The sequence below is a fragment of the Cibotium barometz genome, chromosome 58, assembly GCF_041138505.1.
Source record: "Cibotium barometz isolate CiBa-2024 chromosome 58, ASM4113850v1, whole genome shotgun sequence".
In the NCBI taxonomy this organism is placed as follows: Eukaryota; Viridiplantae; Streptophyta; class Polypodiopsida; order Cyatheales; family Cibotiaceae; genus Cibotium; species Cibotium barometz.
This window is the reverse complement of record NC_141103.1, coordinates 11,079,011-11,096,589: the sequence shown is the minus strand read 5'-3', so window position 1 is coordinate 11,096,589 and position 17,579 is coordinate 11,079,011. Positions and strand designations below refer to the sequence as shown.

General features: G+C 40.1%; 1 pseudogene; it reads left to right on the top strand.

The window, feature by feature from the left end:
• Positions 1-15,410: 15,410 nt before the first annotated feature.
• On the top strand, positions 15,411-15,797 carry LOC147605891 (phosphoenolpyruvate carboxylase 1 pseudogene; annotated as a pseudogene).
• Positions 15,798-17,579: the final 1,782 nt, after the last annotated feature.

Below are 17,579 nucleotides of genomic sequence, written 5' to 3'. Positions count from 1 at the left end.
CCCCGGTTGAGGCTCCAGTGCTTGGCTTGGATATGCGGGACTTTCAAAGATATTTTTCTTGGATGAATATGATGCATATTCCTTCTCCACATAGCTTGGGTTTACCAAGTCTCTACACATATTTGAATTGTCGTAGTCAACAAACCTCACAGGAGCAGTCCCAGGAGCAGGAAGTTGAGCTCCAAGTACAGGTCGTGCTTGCTCTTGTGCCATCGGTGGCTTACATTCAAAATTAGTGTACTGTTGATGCATTTGTGGAGCCACTGCACCCCTTTGCTGCTCACGTTCTTGTCTCATTCTTGTAATGCGAGTACATTCCTGTGTGGTGTGGGTATAATTCCAAGCACAGGCCTGGCACCACTTCTTTGTGGGTTGGTTTGTGACTAGAGGAGAAAAGGTATTACATTCTTTGGTTTTGTGGTTATCGCCACATGCTCCACAAAGATGAGGACCTGTAGGTAGTACACTCCTCATTCGCTCCTGCTGTTGTTGTGGCTGCATGGGTGGGCGATAGGTTTGTCCCAATCTCCTTAGTACTAGGTTAGCTATATGGTCTGGATTTACTAGTGCGCTAGACCTTGAACTTTGGTCATCACCCCACTGATCTCTAGGTTACACGTCAGGGCCAGTACCAGCAAACCCATAAGTGTGCATCTACTAACCCACAAGCTTAAGCAAGCATAGAATGTAACATTCACAAATCCACAAGCTCATAGAGAGAGTCTATCGACCGTGAATAACTCATTGCCGATGAAGTGGGCACGAGCTTGCATCAATGGAGACTACACACACACACACTACAAGCATGCATACACAAGAGAAAGAAAGAAGCATTCAACTAATCATAGATTAATCTACTTTAATGATGCTAAAACAGATTAAGAGAAAGAAGTGGAGCTATACTCATTGGAGCTTGATGCTCATTAGAGTACAATAGAGAGAGAGTTAGAGAGTTGCCATAGCTTGAGAGCTCAAGAGCTTCACTCAATAGCTTATGAGAATGGCCAAAAATGTACTCTTTCTTTAGCTAACATCTCTTTTGTAGAGATGTCACTAACGCTAACCTTAGGCCTCTTTCACACATGGGCGGACAACCCCATAAGTGAGCCTTGCTTAATACACTTAGAACTCTCATTTAGAACCCACATTGGCCTAAAACGATTTACATTGCACTTCGGCACAAAAATATGGAAAAATTATATGCGTCTTTATGTTCCCATGGCTACAATCCCACTCTCTCATTAATTGCTTTCGGCCTCCTTCCATAATCCGTGTTCCCGTGAGTGTTCCCTTGAAACAGACCAATCACACAATGCCAAGCTGTCGTGGTCACATATCTCGGTTGAGATATGTGTCGGCCATGTAAGTTCATGAATGGAAGAGCCATGCAATATCTCGGGCGATCTAGTCAGCATCTCAACATATCTCGAGCGTGCGAGATAGGTGGAGTTGCTAACTAGATTCCATGCCATCTTAGTATGTATATTTATATCTCGAGCGAGATATGAAAATTGATAAATTATTTCTCCGACGAGATACAGAAATTTATTTTAATATATCTAGGGAAAGATACAAAAATTTATTTAACATATCTCAGGAGAGATATAGAAATTTATTTAACATATCTCAGTTGAGATACAAAAATTAAATTGAATATATGCATGAAATTGAAAGCATATCTTGGTCGAGATACTAAAAATAAAATTGGATTAATATATGCATTACATTGAATTACCATATCTTGGGTGAGATACCGAGAATGAAATTGGATCAATATATGCATTAAATTGAATTTCTATCTCTTGGGCGAGATAATAAAACGAGAAAACATATCTGAGGCGAGACACCAAAAATGAAATTGGAGTAACATATGCTTGAAATTTATTTAAATTATCTCAAGCAAGAAACAAAAATTTAATTAACATATCTTGGATGGGATACGAAAATTAAATTGAATTAATATTTATCATGCGAGAGCAAAAATGAATGTCGATGGCCACATATCTCACCTAAGATATTTGTACCCTGAAATGCCTAAACTTTTTTCACCTTTCATTATCTATCATCCTTTTTCTCGTCTTTTTCAGAGCTTTTCACATGAGCACCTGTCACCATCCATGAATCTCGATCAAGCTATCGCGTGTGCTGCTGTCAATCTCGCCCAATCTTCCCCATCAATCTCTTGTCGGACCTAGCCTTTCATCGAAGTAAGCCCCCTAGTTTAATTAGTAATGCTTTTCTTAAGCTTTGAGCAAAACATTTCTATTAAAACCTGGATTAAAGAAACTTGATTATTGTAAAGAATAATTAAGAAAACCATTCTGCATTCGATTATGCATGGGTCCATTATTTTAGAGCCACGTATCATGTTTAAAATTGCTTGATTTATTCCAATCAGACTATTGCGTGCTTGACAAATTCATTGGTTAGTCATCAAAATTCCTCGAACTCCCCTGCATAGATAAACATTGTTTCAGGCCAAGGATCATATCCCCTTGTATACATTGGGGAAGACCCATTGATTACATGTTCCAAAAGTGCAATTTATAGATAAATTGTTGCTCCCAAAAAATTCTACAAATAGAAATTTGGGCATTCCTTCCTCTAATAAGCCTTTTGATTTATTCCTCAACATGCATTTATACATTTTAGTAATGGAGGATTGGTGTGTGTTTGCTATTTTTTTATGTTTGCAGAGTTGAGCTAGATTTATAAACTGCAGCATGTTTATAGACTGCAGCATGTTTAATATAAAGAAACCATTGATCAGGTTGCTTAACAACCTTTTAGATTTGTAAATTGGAGCATGTTTAATACAAAGAAATAAGGTTGCTTATCAAAGTTTAAAATTTTTAGTGGGTATAATTCTTCTCTATGTGTCTTGTTATCAAATTGTAATATAGTGAGCCCAAAAAGAGAGCTCTCTATATGCACTTTATAGCCACACCAATTAGTCCATGTGGTGGGGATCTGGTGGCTGTGCCACTTTAACTCCTCCCTTTGTACAAGTTACTTTTCAAAAAAGAAAAAAATAAATGCCTAGAACTCCCACTTATCTTCCCAATTTCATGAGTATTTGTGGGGCTATCAGGCGCTTCACAAAACCTTAAGGCAACAATGTCACGCACCGTGGAAACATGATTAGCGTGTTGAGTCCATGGAATAGCATGAATTACTATTACTCAAACTCCATTTAAGTACGCAAATGATTGCAGACACCTTTTTCAATGGGATAGTGGAGCGTCGTGCATTGTCGTGATAAACAGTATAAGCTCCGTTGTCCTAAGTAACTAGGTTGTTCAATCACAGGTAACAAATCTTCATGCTAAAAAGTGGAGAAAAACTCATGGATGATCACCAAAGTGATGATCCTTGTTTTTTTAAGTCAAAATTACTACTCCAGCCTACTAAAACCATTAGCATTCTTGCCCAATTTTGTAATCTTTGTGTCTTCATTAGTCTTCGTTGACATATTCCTAAGTATCTTTTGTCTCTTCATTGTCCCATACACATGCAAACCCGCTCTGTTGTGTCCAACCAACCACTCGCACTCCTTGGCAACCACGCATGTATCACCGATCCTATAGCCTATCATTGCTCCTAAATCATCGAGGTTCTTTTTTCCATCATGAATAAAAGACCCTCTTGCCCCATGTAGACTACAATGGCCCACATGAACCTTTCTAAAATTGTTTCAAGCCTACATGGTTGGCCCCAAGCGGCCTATTTGCCCTTTGAGGCACATAAAAGAGTCCATAGAGGCCCTAAACAATGCCTAGGCACAACAAGTAGTCATCTCACTTGGGTGATATAAAACTATTGAGAATCAGAGAGAGGATGAGAGAGAGAGAGAGAGAGAGAGAGAGAGAGAGAGGGAATTGGCCCTTCAATAGAATTGAAGAAAAATTTAGAGCCTTGTATAGAAGGTTAATTATAAGAAATTTCCCTTCTCAAAGAAATGCATTTAAAAAGTCACCTTTCTACATAAGGGTAATTTTTTAAAAAGAAAATTAATATTTTAATATCAATAGTGCCTATATTACCTTAAGGTATTTAGCTTTGAAGTTTGGATGCTTATATAGTATAAACATTTATGGGGCAATAGCTAATGGCCAATGGCCGTATGGTATAATTATTAACCATCACAATTCATAATGAAATTTAATATCTAGAATTTCAATTTATCATTTGGCACCTTATTTATGGTAGCAAAGTGGCCTATGTAAAACTTTGCTTTTAGAGAAACCTAACTGGGCATCTAATCTTCTTTGTTTTCAGATATCTTAAATCAAGGAAAACCTAATTTGAAAAAACCTTATGGAGTAGCTAAAGCATGCCTAGTCTTACTTCGCTTCATGTTGTTTCATCTATGGCCTTCCTTTGTCTTTTGTAGTGATTTTGGAGGCACACTTGGGTCAGAAGGGAAGATTTGGGTGTGGAGGGAGGATCCCTACAGGTGGTTGTTTTGAAGGAGGCATAAATGATGGAGGTAGCTGGAGTAATAGCAGTGGAAGAGGGGGTGGCTGGGGTGACAGAGATTTCAAAAGCTCCAAGCGGGAAGTTGACGGCGTTGTGTTGCCACGCAATATCTTGGGCGATCTAGTTAGCATCTCCACGTATCTCGGGCGAGATAGGTGGAGTTGCTGACTATGAAAAATATTGGTTCTATTTTGGTCTAGTGCAATGCTATATGGTGTGAAGGCAAGCATTTTCGAACACAAAGAATTGATGAAAAGAGGAATACACAAGATTGCGGTGTCATTAGTAGCTTTGAGAGAGCTAATGGAAAAATGGATGATTATTGTGGCACAATCCAAGACATATTTAGGAATTGACTTTCGTCGCTTCTTTGTGTATGTTTTGGATGTCAAATGACAAATGAACGTGGTGGAAAAAGTTCCTAATGCAACGATAAAACGCCATGCAAGTGGCTATGTAACTATTGACTCTACAAAGTTTTGGCAAACAAAGAAAGATAGGCTCGTATTGCCACAACAATGTGAGCAGGTATGCATTTTTTTACTAATGTGTTTCATGTACATATATATCTAAGCTCGTGTACCCCTTGACTTTTGATATACTAATTAATTACTGCAGTATGTGTATTTGAGTAGGTTATCTATCTACCAATGGTGCATGACATTCAATGGTGGTACGTCATCCCTATTGCACCACGTTTCAAAGTGATGTATAATACATTCACTGATATGGAGCATATGGAGGATGTAACAAGCCGTAATGAAGATGATGTCGAACATGCCAATGAAGATGTTGTGATCGATGATCAAGAAATAAGAGATGATCATGATAATGTGGATGAGCGTGCCATTTCTCATGATCATGAGAATGACCCTACCATTGAGGATGATGGTGATGTTGATGAGGATGATCAGGACATCAATACTATTATCAATGGACAGAATATCGATAGTGGAATAAATTTAATCGTAGCCTTACAAATTGATCAAATGGATATTGATGTTGATCGTTTGGCAAGGATGGATCTTATTGAAGATGAGATCGAACCCTAACCAATCCGTCATTGTATCATTCTAAATTGATGACATTTCTATTGTATGTGTTGTCTTTTAATTATCATCTCATGATTTATTTTTGAATATATTTCATTGTTGTAAATGCATGTAGTGGGATTGTGTAATGATATATACTGTAATGTACTATGAGATGGTTTAAAGAAAATAGTTTTTAATTTTGTAAAGGAATTCAATTTTTCTTTACCAAGCGTGTATTGATGTGTGTATTATTGCGTGTATATACACGCGCTGATAGATGCCAATATACACGCAAATTTAAATGCCAAAATACACGCGCCCGCGATTCTATTCAAATACATGTGCGACCATACACGCGCCCGTAATTTATCGCATGTATGAAACGCGTGTATGGCAGCATTGTCTTGTAGTGTCTCACTCACTCACTCACTCTCGCTCTCTCTCTCTCTCTCTCTCTCTCTCTCTCTCTCTCTTTCTATCTCTCTCTAACTCGCTCTAATGCTCTCTCTATAACTCTCTAATCCACTAATCCAATCATCTAGCTCTCTAGAAATAACATAGAGAGAAGAGAAGGAAAAAAGGATATCTACCACTTCGAGGTTGACATGGGGCATCTAAGCCCCCACGACTCTCTCTTTCACTAATCCTCTTTCTAATCATCTATCTCTCTCTCTCACTAGCCCTCTTTCTAATCATCTCTCTCTCTCTCTCTCACTAACCGTCTCTATGACAACCTCTTTCTCTAGCCCTCTCTCTCTCTCTCTCTCTCTCTCTCTCTATGTCTCTCTCTCTCTCTCTCTATTTAACTCTCATTCTCTCTCTAATCTAATCTCTCTCTCTCTCTAATACAGCTTAACTCTCTCTAACTCTAACTATCTCTATCTAACACTCTAATTCCAAAAAAAGATAGACAAAAGTTAAGAAGATACAAAGAAATGTGAATAAAGGGGGATAGCCACATGAGACAGTTGAGAGCCGCCAATGTGGCAACTCGTAAACAAAATATAGAAGATATAGGGTTTCCCACATGGTGTAGTTTAGGCAGGATAAAAGCACATTAGCATAGCATAAGTGGGATATGGTAGGTGAAACATGACAGGCTATACGACCTCGTGCATAAGTGTGAAGGTGTGTGAGTGTGATGGACATTGAGGTGGGTTTTGATGTAGGTGATGCACAATTGATTACATGACGGCATTATGGTCTATTTTTACTAGACAAAATTTATAAAAACCAATTATAATTTTATGTAGCTGCTACAATAAAGATAAAATTTTAAAATAAAGGTACAAGAAGTATTTTTTAGTTATGAAAGTGGTGTTTAAAAGATAAAATAGATAGGTTAAGAAGTTACCTTTAGCCGATTGAAAAAATATTATTTTCAAACACTCCACTGTGCATCTCGTCTTCACATGTGTGCTGACATCCATAAAGCTAACGCTGCTCGGTCATTTCATGTGCCTGTGTGCAAGTCTGAATACATCACAACTTGACTTTATTGTCTCTCATTTAATCTCCAATCTAGCCTTGCACTCATTCTTCACATATCATCAGGCGATTTGGTCTTGCACACTCAGTTAGTGACGCTCATCATGCCTTGCGCTCATTCTTCATTGATCATCTGGCCCTGCACCTAGTCAGTGATGCTCCTATTGAGTTTCTCTCATTCTTGGCCATTAGTGATGCTCTTGCTCATCGTTCGAAGGCTGGAATGTGTGACGTCCGTAGCTGTTGTTGGTGACGGTGACCATATGCTTATTGAGCGTTTGGAGAGACATACATGGTACATCGCCTATAGGCCAAGACGTGCAACGTCCGTTACTTGGTGTTGAATGATACAAGAATGTAGCGGCTTGCGCTGAGAATGCGCCTGCGGCCTCCATGGACCCTTGCAAATAAAATATGGGTTCCTGCCGAATTTGAAGCTGACCGCGGGCTTGCATGATTTACATGCAAGGCTCGTCGTCACACCGTTTGGAAGCCTCGTCGTATACTCAACGCTCACAATATACACAAGCCTCAACGAATAGGAGTTAAGCATTTAAGCGTGGGACGTATGTATATACATATATATATACACACACACTATAATATATTATTACATACACATATACATATGCATAAACATGTATCTATATGTATGTATATATGTGTGTGTATGTGTATACACACAGACATATATCTGTATGTTTATATATACACACATATACATAAATTTATATATGTATGTGTGTGTATGTGGGTATATGTGGGTGTATATATATACACGCACACATGTATCTAGCTATGCATGCATGTATGTATCTAAGTATGTATATATTATGTATCTATGTATATATACACAGACATATGCACATTTATATATCTTGTTTGTGCACATGATCCTCGCTCACTATTTGAAGCAGTGGCATAGATAGAATTTAGAATTCACAACTTTTAGTAACTTTCTTTTTTTAAACAACATTCACAGTATTCTCTTATTAGAGAATAGTTTCTAATCTAACATGCACTTTAAGAAACCCCTTCATTTAAACTTACATGGTATACTTACATAGTTTTAAGTGAAGCACCCAAGCAAGTACCCACCCTTCCACTTGTGTGAACTCATACAAAGTGGTGTTATAGCGTACCCCATATTTTGTTCCATTTAAAGAATCACAAGTATTCACAACGTTTCCCAAATTTTTAGAAAGTCACATCACACTTCAAGAGAAAGAGTAAATTTTCCAATAACAGTAATCGTTTTTCGAAGTCATACAATTCAAAACACATAATAATTACCTATACATTTACTCAAAATGAGAGAGAGAATCAAAAAATCTAGCCAATCTACGGCTTTCCTCTAGCACCCATCCACCCAACCTCCACACCGCGGGTCGCAGCTATCCCGGGTATCCCTTCTTCTCGATCTCGTCCTCTTTGGGTTCTACCACATGGCTCTAAGAGGGCTTCAATCTCATTTTGTTTTCTGGTGGGTAAACAATGCCGACCGACTGAATCTGAAAAATCTCTCTCTCTCTCTCTCTCTCTCTCTCTGTCTGTCTCTCTCTCTCTCTCTCTCTCTCTCTCTCTCTCTCTCTCTTCCTTCACAAAATCATCTCAAGGCTCTGAAAGAATAGCCCACAAAATAGTTCAGGAGAATTAGTTAAATTATCACACACGAAAACAATAAACATAGTAATCCTTTCTGGAAAGTGGTGTCAAATTTGTTTTACGAATACCAGCCAAACTGTGCGGATTAATCTTGGATGTATGGATGTAGAAATGGATGTGGATGTATGGATGTAGATATGGATGTGGATGTATGTATGTGGATATGGATGTATGAATGTGGATGTGAAAATGGAGGTATGGATGTAGATGTGGATGTATGGATGTGGATGTGGATGTGGATGTGGATGTGGATGTATGGATGTATGTATGTGGATGTGGATGTATGAATGAGGATTTAAAAATGGATGTATGGATGTAGATGTGGATGTATGTATATGGATGTGGATGTGGATATGGATTTGTCAATGTGGATGTATGGATGTAAGTATGTGGATGTGGATGTATGAATGAGGATGTGAAAATGGATGTATGGATATAGATGTGGATGTATGGATGTAGATGTGGATGTGGATGTATATATGTGGATATGGATGTATGAATGTGGATGTGAAAATGGAGGTATGGATGTAGATGTGGATGTATGGATGTGAATGTGGATGTATGAATGAGGATGTGAAAATAGATGTATAGATGTAGATGTGAATGTGGATGTGGTATGGATGTGGATGTATGAATGAGGATGTGAAAATGGATGTATGGATGTAGATGTGGATGTCGATGTATGTATATGGATATGGATGTATGATTGCGGATGTGAAAATGGAGGTATGGATGTAGATGTGGATGTGGACGTGGATGTGGATGTAGATGTGGATGTGGATGTGGATGTATGGATGTGGATGTGGATGTGGATGTATGGATGTGGATGTGAATGTATGGATGTATGTATGTGGATGTGGATGTATGAATGTGGATGTGAAAATGGACGTATGGATGTAGATGTGGATGTGGATGTATGGACGTAGATGTGGATGTGGATGTATCTATGTGGATGTGAATATATGATATGTGATGTGAATGAATCTGAGGTGATGAGATGAAAAATGATATGATTAGATGAGAATGAGTACATATATGAATGGAATGAGGTGATGAGATGGAAAATGATGTGATTGGATGAGAATGAGTACATATATGAATGGAATGTGGAATAAGTAATGTGGACTGATGAGGGATAATGTGGAAAGACGAGAGTTCAATATAGAAACTGTATTTGTGACCTGTTTGCAAATGACTGTTTTATGTCTAGAATGTTGGGGAAGCATTTTGACCGTCTTGTGATTAAGGTCGTGGAGACCTAACTGATAAAGTTACAACTGCTATGAACGGAGAGTCAATGGAGGACGTCTCGCGTAGCAAGGTCGGCCGAGGTCTTGACCAGCCTCGGTTCGATTTAAATGGTGAGCTTCTGGTACGGTGGATGAGGGACCAAGGAAGCGGCCTATGAGTGAAGCGCTAGGTGACCTGTGAAGGATCCTAGAGGGTGCTGACTTTACGGTGCTCGGGCTCTAGGTCGCGGAAGATACCCACACGTGCATCATGGAAGATATTGGAAGAAGGAGTAAGAGATGTTTTTTGAAACCGGGCATGGATCTGGTTGATTAACCTTGCTCGTCCTCAAACGGATGAGTCCATGGCTCTTTTATATGGATCTGTTGGTTGATCTTGCTGATCTTCAACGGAGATTCTATCTTGATTTTTATAAGTGATTATATTGCCGAGTACTATGAGCTAGGAACTATTGAAAAGGCCCTTGAGTGGACAGGTGGTGAGCGTTCTGGTTGCCAATGATGCCATAGATACTCCGATGAAGGAATGATTGGAAATAAGGATTCAACCAGGGATTTTGAGGATTGTGATCAGTGACACAATGGTTTCTTTAAAGGATTGTTTTAAAGATAGCTAATGCTAAGAAAAAAGATAATTTCATATTGGGTGTGTAAGTGGTGTGACTAGTTTTATGTTTGCATGAACATCCGGCTAGGGGGCTTGGGAACTCTTTTCGCCCTGATACCCGAGAAAAAACCTAACTAAATTCCTAATTGGATCCCATCACTACAGCGATTGGCTAACCCATGGGACTAGATGGGGTTAGGCTGGACTGATGGATTGGTAAATCGAGACTGAATTTCTGTTTAGTTCAATAGATGAAGTAAATCCCGGACAAAAATTATTCTATGGAAAAGAATCACCAACTATGCCTCTCAATGAGGAAAAAAGCGTTGGTCTCTATGATCCAAGTACAGTCTTTTTCCCTGATCTGACTATGGGACTTACAGGTTCGGTCAAATCAGTTCAGTTAGTTAAGGCTTTTGACTATGTTAGGGAATAGTTATCCTGGTGCAATCGCCCGTGCTTTCTGGGCAAAGGAAGTTTTTCCGGGTTCGGTTTTGGAAAAACCGATGGATTAGTCTCTTGTCCGGATATCCGTGGGGGCGAGACCCCGAATGTGGGACCCTGCCCCGTGCAAGAAGTGCTACTTACGCTACTAGTACCCCAAAATTTGTTACGTAGTGGGGACGGGGATCTTACATCATTGATGAAAGTACATATAGAACCATGGAGAAACATTTGATAATCTACATTTTGTACTTGGCTGGGAATGGCAAAGGAGATTCCAGTTGTAAATTTGTGAGATTGCTACCAGTTGATAATGGATCTGGGGAGGCAATATACAATGCTATCCATGCCATGCTCTTAGAGAGCAATCGAGATTTGAAGAAACTAGTTGAATTTGTAAAACGGATTGTGCCTCAGCGACGATGACAGGTCATAAGACAGGTGCAATGGCATGGTTTTAAGCATCGTCTTCACAAATTATGGGTGTGCATTGTGAGATCCCTGTCCCCACTGCGCAACAAATTCAAGGGTGGCAGCAGAAGTAGCACTTCTTGCACAGGGTAGGGTCCCTCACTCGGGGCCTCGCCCACGGATATCCAGACAAGAGACTAATCCATCGGTTCTTCCAAAACCAAACCCGAAAAAACTTCCCTTGCCCGAAAAGCACAGGCGATTCCTCCAGGATAATTTTTCTCTAATGTAATCAAAAGCCGTAACTAAATGAATTGATCTGACCAAACTCGTAAGTCCCATAGTCAGATTAGGGAAAAGATTGCACTTGGATCATAGAGACAAACGCTTTTTTCCTCGTTGATGTTGAACTGTAGAGAGAAAGAGACGAGACAAAGAGACATATCATGTACGCTCCCAAAGACTGATTCATATTGAGGACAAGATACATATATATAGGTGAGACCAAGTTAGGTAGAGTGAGCTATATATAGAGCTCCAACACTCCCACTCAAACAAGGGTCTCTTAGCTATGGATGAAAAAACCCTTGGGGAGTACAAGGGAAAAACCCAAGCCCCTATACAAATGTGAAAATATGAACCAGAAGTAATGATGTGAAAGTGCATTGTGCATCTATGTACAAATATACAAAAGGACCAAGAGGTCATATTGTGCAATTGTGAAATGTGCAAAGTGCATGGTGTCTAGAAGATTACAACGATATATGTACAAAGCTACCATAAGAGTAAAGAGCCTAATCTAGAAAGAGTGAGCCCGAGGCAACTCCAAGCTCTGAGACCCTTGGTAAGAATATCTGCAATCATCTGGTCACTTGGATAATGTTCAATCATGATAGTGCCTTTGCGTACTTCGTATCGAGAACATAATGGTAATGCACAGCAATATGTTTTGACTTGTTATGTTGGACATAGTCTTTTGCAAGACTAATAGCACTCTGATTATCACACCGCAAGGGTGTACTAGAAAGAGGAGAATGGCCAATATCTGTCAACACTTGTCGAAGCCAAATGAGTTCACGAGCTACAAGTGATGCCGCAACATATTCAGATTCTGTTGTAGAAACTGCAACACAACGTTGTTTCTTGCTGGTCCAAGAAATAAGACAACCATTAATGAAGAAACAATTGCTACTAGTAGATCGCATAGATAAATGTGAGCTGGCCCAATCTACATCTGTGTAAACCAAAAGAGAAAGAGATGGAATGGAGTCGGATGTGAATTGTCGTTGATAAACCAAACCATAATCTGCAGTGCCTTTCAAGTATTTCAACACGTGCTTTGCTGAAGACCAATGCTTAAGAGAAGGACATGCAAGATGTTGCCCGGGATAGTTTAGCAATAAACAAAATGTCAGGACGAGTGTTCAAACCAACAACTTGAAGACATCCAACCAAATTAGCATATGGTTGATTTGTAACAAGCTGGCCACCACCATCAGAAGTGTTTTTCATGGAACTCGCAAGACAAGTAGTTGCTGAATGTGCAGATTCCAAACGAAACTTCTTAATAGTATCTTCAATAAACTTTGACTATCAAAGTAATAAAATACCTTTGTTGCGATCCCTTTGAATCTGAATGCCAAGACACGAGTGAAGCTCTCCAAGATCCACCATATCAAATGCCGAAGATAACAACTGCTATAACAAATCCTTCTGGCTGCTCCATGTAAATTTCTTCATTCAAATGTCCATTCAAGAAAGCTGTGCGCACGTCCATTTTTGACATTCGCAGGGAGCATGTAGCCAGGATGACATGATGTGAACATAAACCTCATAAGCTAACGGGACGAGAAATCAAACCTTTGACATCCGCAAGCAGCATGTAGCCAGGATGACATGATGTGAACATAAATCTCATAAGCTGATAGGACGAGAAATCAAATCTCTGACGGGAAGAGAAATCAAACCTCTGGCATGTACTCAGGATGACATGACGTGAACGTAAACCAACCTCGTAAGATGATGGGACAAGAAATCAAACCTGTGACATTCACAATCAGGATAGTAAACCTCATAAGATGACGAAACGAGAAATCAAACCTTTCACATCCGTAGGCAGCATGTAGCCAGGATGACATGACGTGAACATAAACCTCATAAGCTGATAGGACGAGAAATCAAACCTCTGACGGGAAGAGAAGTCAAACCTCTGACATGTACTCAGGATGACATGACGTGAACGTAAACAAACCTCGTAAGATGATGGGACAAAAAATCAAACCTCTGACAAGTAGCCAGGATGACATGACGTGAACATAAAACTACCTCGTAAGATGACGGGATAAGAAATCAAACCTCTGACGGGAAGAGAAGTCAAACCTCTGACATGTAGTCAGGATGACATGACGAGAACATAAACCTCATAAGCTGACGGGACGAGAAATCAAACCTCTCAGGAAATATGCTCGACGGAATTTCTTGTTAGTTGCCATAGATTGAATTCCAAGACTTGACCACCATTGATCAGTCACATAAGGATATAGACCATCATTTTGATCATGAAAAGAGCTGCTACTACTGACCGTGTCCTCTCTCATGGCAAGACAAGATCACCCATATAGCCATTTAGACCTGCATGGTTGCATTGTCGACCACAAAAGACATTGATAGACTTAAATAAACCTAGTCAATCTGATGAGCCAAAGCCAAGGCACGGTGCATCCACCAATGACCATGGCATCATGGTAACAATCCATGGAAACGTAGTCAACCATCATTCACGAAACATGTAACCATCATCACGGAACAACGCCATGGCATCATGGATGAAATCCATGGAAACACAATCAACCAATATAGATTAGCCAAGAGAACCAACATCAATGAAACATGTAGCTTGGAATGACCAACATCAATGAAACATATAGCTTGGAATGAACAACATCAACGAAACATATAACCAGCACCATGGAACAACGATCCATGGAAACATAGTCAACCATCATCGACGAAACATGTAACCATCACACCACGGTAAGGTCAACCATCATTCACGAAACATGTAACCATCATCATGGAAGAACACTATGGCATCATGGATACAATCCATGGAAACATAGTCAACCTTCATCGACAAACATGTAACCATCACACCACGATATAGTCAACCATCATTCACGAAACATGTAACCATCATCATGGAAACAACACCATGGCATCATGGATACAATCCATGGAAACATAGTCAACCTTCATCGACGAAACATGTAATCATCATCCATAAAACATGTAACCAAGTCAATGGATGCACATTCCATCAATATGAAAGAAACAAGATGCATTTAAAAGCATCACAATCAATATGGGAGAAACAATTGACATACCTTTTCTTGAGGATTTAATATGAGAATCATACCTATCAGCTCCTCATCTGAAAAGTGAGATTTGAGTATCCTCCACACACTTGATGGATACCTACCCATATAGCAGTTTTCCTTATCGTATGTGTGTGTATGAATACACACACATACAAGGCCACACGCAAGAGAAGGGGAACAGGTGCAGGTGCTGCTGTGCCCACACACAACCAATACATCAAGAAAGCACGGTAAAGATATTATTAATCCATGGGAACAATACCAAAAGAAAAGCTATCAAAGATCAATGGTATCAAAGGTTATGGTGCCCAAGAAGTATTATTTTCTTCTGCACATAAAACTAAAACGTTAGCAAAAAGTGCGCGTGCCAAAAGAAAAGCTAAAACCATACATAGCTACAACTTGAAATAGAGAAGAAGATTTGGAGCACTGCTACTGGCCTCTGCACACTTCACACACACACGCACGCGTCCTTGCCTTGCATACACACTGCGTGCCTGCCTGCCTTCCGGCACTTCACACACATGCATCCGTGCCTTGCTCTCGCATACACACAGGTATCCGTGCCTTGCTCTCGCATACACACAGGCTAACTTGCACGTGCTGCACACGGTAGTACACAGCCTTGTGTGTGCTTGTATTTACACACACATACATGGCCATCACTTCTCAAACACTTCAAAGGGAGATCCATGCTGCGTTCCGGACTGATGAGATCAAACGAACCCCTCCTGCTCCACAAGATGAAATGCGTGCCAGAATGAGCTATTTCCACGAAACCATTTGGAACGGGCTCCCAAAATTTCTACGCCGTGTGGACACGGCACTCAAGTCAATTGGTGTCAATGAGACATTGCCATATAGTGTGCCCCTCATCCAGTTCTCATCATGGATGGGAGGTGACCGAGATGGTAACCCAAGGGTCACTCCGGAGGTGACACATGATGTGTGCTTGTTGGAAAGACTGATGGCTGCAAACTTGCATCTGTCAAAGATTGAGGATCTGATGTTCGAGTTGTCCATGTGGCATTGTAGTGCATAAGTCAGAGTGCGAGATGATGAAATTGTTGCTGCGGAGAAGAAAGGAGCCAAGTACTACATGGAATTTTGGAAGCCTATTCCTCCCAATGAACCCTTTAGGGTTATCCTTGGAGATGTTCGTGATAAGCTGTACCAAACACGTGAACGCTTCCGACAACTTTTGGCTACGCAGATCTTACGTGTTTGTCTTTATGCTCTCGCATACACACAAGTATCCGTGCCTTGTTCTCGCATACACACAGGCTAACTTGCATGTGCTGAACACGGTAGTACACAGCCTTGTGTGTGCTTGTATTTACACACACATACATGGCCATCACTTCTCAAACCAGAAGCGCAGATCTTACGTGTTTGTCTTGCAGCGCTCTCTCTCAAACCAAAAGCGCAGATCTTACGTGTTTGTCCAGCTCTCTCTCTCAAACCAGAAGCGCAGATCTTACGTGTTTGTCTTGCAGCTCTCTCTCTCTCTCAAACCAGAACCACAGAGTTGATGGTTATGCGTTTGCTTTTTATTTCTTCAAACCAGAAGCGCAGAGTTGATGGTTACGTGTTTGCTTTTTCTTTCCTCAAACAGAAGCTTGGACTGCCTTGCTTTTTATTTCTTCAAACCAGAAGCGCAGAGTGCCTTCGTATGGAGACGAGAGTCACACAAACCTCTCCGATAGACTTTGACCTATAGAGATCTCTAGGTTCACGTAGAACCATAGCTCTGATACCATGTTGAACTGTAGAGAGAAAGAGACGAGACAAAGAGACATATCATGTACGCTCCCAAAGACTGATTCATATTGAGGACAAGATACATATATATAGGTGAGACCAAGTTAGGTAGAGTGAGCTATATATAGAGCTCCAATAGTTGAGAGAGGCACAGCCGTTGGTTCTTTTCTATACAACAATTTTTGTCTGGGATTTACTTCATCTATCGTACCATAACAGAATTGAGTCTCAATTTAGGGATCCATTAGTCCAGCCTAACCCCATCCCCATCCACCAGTCCCGTGGGTTAGGCCAACTGCCCAACCACTGTAGTGATAGGATCCATAGGTTTTGTCTTGGGTACCAGGGAAAAAAGTTCCCACGCCCCCTAGCCGGGTTTTCATGCAAACTTAAAATTAGTCACACCACTCACACCCAATATGAAATTACCTTTTTCACAGAATCAGCTGTCTTTAAAACAATCATTTAATGAAATCATAGAGTCACTGATCATAATCCTCAAAATCTCTGGTTGAATCCTTAATTCTAATCATTCCTTTATCGGTGTACCTATGGCATCATTGGCAACCAGAACGCTCACCACCTGTCCACTCAGGGGCTTTTTTATATAGTTTCTAGCTGATATAGTAACCGGCAATATATTCACATATCAAAATGAAATCTCTGTTGGATGAAGATCAACAAGGTCAACCAACGGATCCATATAAAAGAGCCATGGACTCATCCGTTGAGGACCAGCAAGGTCAACATGCCCGAATTCAAAAAACAACTCTTACTCCAAGACCATATTAAGGAGTTTGGGAAAATCCCAATTCCCATCTTGCAAGATCAAAAAAATGAAGGCATGGTAAACCCTTTTAAGATTTTATCAAAACCCCCTCATATGACATATCATTGGAAAGATCTTGAAGAGTAGGTTCTAGATCCACATTCTCCGATAACTTTAGAATTAGTATGCTAAAGATACACCAAAAAGTAGATTGAAAAGAAAATTCCCAAAGTAATGGGATTTTCCCAAACTTCCTAATATGGTCTTCTCCTTGTTCCAATATCTTCCTCCATG